We start from the raw sequence: 3565 nt of genomic DNA on the forward strand, positions 1-3565 counted from the left end.
GAACTACAAAACCTGAACAGATCCATAGCAAAAGAAGAAATTGATCAGGTCATCAAAAGACTCCCAATCAAAAAAGTCCAGGCCCAGATGGCTTCACAGGTGAATTCTACCAAACATTCAGGAAGAGCTATCACCAATTCTACTCAAATTATAACAGAAGATAGAAGATGATGGAAAACTTCCTAATATATTTTATGAAGCAAGCATAACCCTCCTACCAAAACCAGGGAAGGACGTCACTAAGAAAGAAAATTATAGACAAATATCCCTCATGAACGTAAATGCAAAATTTCTCAACAAAATCCTAGTCAACAGACTCCAGCAACACATCAAAAAGATAATACATCATGATCAAGTCAGACTCATATCAGGGATGCAAGGATGGTTCAACTTTAGAAAAACGATCAACCTTATCCACCATATAAATAAAAAAAAGAAAAGAACCACATGATCATATCGATTGATGTCGGAATTGAAGGGAAATTTCTTAGCATAATTAAGAGCATATATACAAAACCAACAGTCTACATTACTCTCAATGGAGAGAAATGGAAAGCCTTCCCTCTGCGAACAGGAACCAGATAAGGATGCTCTTTGTCACCACTCCTATTCAATATTGTGCTGGAAGTCTTAGCAAGAACTATACGGCAAGACATGGAAATTAAAGGCATCCAAATTGGCAAAGAGGAAGTAAAACTCTCCCTATTTGCAGATGACATAATGCTATACCTTAAAAAAAAAAAAAAAAAAAAAAAAAACCAAAGACCCAGTAAAAAAGCTACTAGACCTCATTGGAAGATTCAGCAAAGTGGCAGGATATAAGATCAATACAAAAAAATCAGTTGGATTCCTGTATACCAAAAATGAAAGCATTGAAAAGGTCATTAGGAAAGCGATACCATTTACAATAGCCACCCAAAGAATGAAATATCTAGGAATAGATGTAACTGGAGAAACAAAGGACTTATACAAAGAAAACTACAAAACACTACTACAAGAAAAAACAAACAAACAAAAAAAAACAGACTTACAAAAATGGAAGTATGTACCATGCTCCTGGATAGGAAGATTTAATATTGTGAAAATGCCAATACTGCCCAAAGCAATTTACACATATAATGCAATCCCAATCCAGATCCCAATGACATTCTTCAAAGAGATGGAAAAAACAATTATAAACTTTATATGGAAAGGAAAGAGACTCAGGATAAGCAAAGCACTGATTAAGAAGAAGAATAAGGTTGGAGGCCTCTCACTTCCCAACTTCAAAATTTACTACATGGCTACAGTGGTCAAAACAGCTTGGTACTGGTACAATGAAAGATACATTTATCAATGGAACAGAATCAAGAAACCAGAAATTAACCCATTTACATATAGCCAACTGATTTTTGACAAAACACCTAAATATATCACATGGAGAGGTGACTGTCTCTTCAACAGATGGTGCTGGCAGAACTGGAAAACGATATGCAAAAGACTGAAACAAGACCTTCACCTCACACCTTATACAAAAGCCAACTCAACATGGATTAAAGTCCTAAATGTAAATCCCAGAATTATGAAGGACATCAATAGATGGAATAAACAGAAATCAAATTGACTGCATTTGTTTATTCCATCTATTGAAGTCCATGTGTATAACTGTCTCTTATGCTCTCTGGAATAAACAGAAATCAAATTGACTGCATTTGTTGAAAGAGACTGGGTTGTCAGGGATGGGCAATTTAGACATTGCTGTTGCTATAAAGGCAAGAAGTGGATAATTTAACAAATTCTTATGGGTGTGCTTAGTTTTAGAATGAGGAGTCAAGGGAAAATCCCTACTGACTAGTTTCCTCTTTTCCAGATGAGTCTGGTGTAAGGGGGTATTGGATGATTCTGATAAGGTTTTATTATTTCAATTGTTATTGTTAATAGTATTAACTGTGATTGTCAAAACTGTAATTGTAGAAGATATATAGCTAAAAGGAGGGAGTAATTATTTTTTTTATTTCAGGGACAGACAATCCTAGGACCATCAAGAAGGAAGAGCATTAGTGGAGCTTGGGATCCCTGCCTGAAAAAGCAGTGACAGCAGAGATGGTGTCACTTAGACAGATCAGCTATGGACTCTAGGCCCATGGATTAATGAGACTGTGTGCCTACAGGCTGGAGACTTCCTTTTAGATGTTTATATGTACATCAAATATTTCTGCTTTGTTTATTTGTGAACTATAAAGATAAATAGGGCAGGTACAATTTTGGTTGTATATGTTTTAGTTATGTCAGGTGCAAATATGATGCAACCTAATAAAGGCATAGTTAGCTCTACTCTTAGGGACATTCAGAAATGATATAATTTATGAAGATTTAAGAAGAATAAATAATGATGAGATCAATAAGTGTAAAGAGAAAAGAGGAGAATTTGTGAGAAATTCTCAAGAAGGTCCATATTCAAGACTAAGGGAAATCTTGGGAGAGGCAGTTCAGCATAACAAAAGGAGCTCATGGAAGAATAAAAGACTAGTTTGACAAGCTAGAAATTTTAGAATAAGGATATACTCATCAAGGAAGGGAAATTAACTTTGAATGAGAATGCTATCAATAAGGACTAATAGGCAACAGTCTAGCTAAATTATAAACTCCATTATACCCAATAAAAAGGGAACTGGAGGAGGGGCTTCTCTGAGACTGGGGAATAAAACTCTTTTCAAGCTGGCCATGCCTCCCATCTGCATATGTCTACTGGATTGTGTGTCTATTTTTGCAAAATAGAATACAGAAAACCTTACTCTCACTAAAAACAAAAAGATGTTTTGAGGAAAATTCTGAGGAATTTGTATAAATGAAAACATATTAGTGTCAAAGTGCCTTGTAAATTGATACTTCTAATACTTTGAATACCAGATAATGTCCCCAATGGGTATCAATACTGAGAGTAAATAAACTGGGAAAAAAATATAGTAGAATGTTGTGGTTGCTATGGGCTGTACATACCATAATTAAGGAAGAAGAGATGAGTTCAAGGAGGAATTGGTTTGTTTGCTAGGAAGACATCAGGCGATAGAGAAAAAAGGCTATCAGACACTTTCAAAATTATTGTACCTATCTTTAAATCACTCAATACCCATCATTTGAGATTTTAAGAGCCACCAGGAAATTACTCAGAGGATTAAAGTAGTCCAACCGAATTTGTGCCCATTCCAAAGAGAGGTGACCCAATGGAATGCAGAAATCATCAGTCAATCACTTTGATTCCAAAATTACTAAAGGCAATGCAGAAATGGCTGCAAGTAAACAGTGACAGAGAACTTCCAGAGGTTCAAGCCAGATACAGAAGAGATCATGGAATGAGGGATATTGCTGATGTCCTATGGATTCTGGCTGAGAATATCAGAAAGATGTTTACCTGTGCTTTATTGACTACAAAAAGGCTTTCAATTGTGTGGACAAGCTATGGACAATATTGTGAAGTATGAGTATTCTGAAACACTTGACTGTGCTCATGAGGAAACTGTATATGGACCAAGAAGCAGTTGTTTGAAGAGAACATGGGAGCACTGAATGGTTTAAAATTAAGAAA

The sequence above is a fragment of the Chrysochloris asiatica genome, unplaced genomic scaffold, assembly GCF_000296735.1.
Source record: "Chrysochloris asiatica unplaced genomic scaffold, ChrAsi1.0 scaffold00352, whole genome shotgun sequence".
NCBI classification, from domain to species: domain Eukaryota; kingdom Metazoa; phylum Chordata; class Mammalia; order Afrosoricida; family Chrysochloridae; genus Chrysochloris; species Chrysochloris asiatica.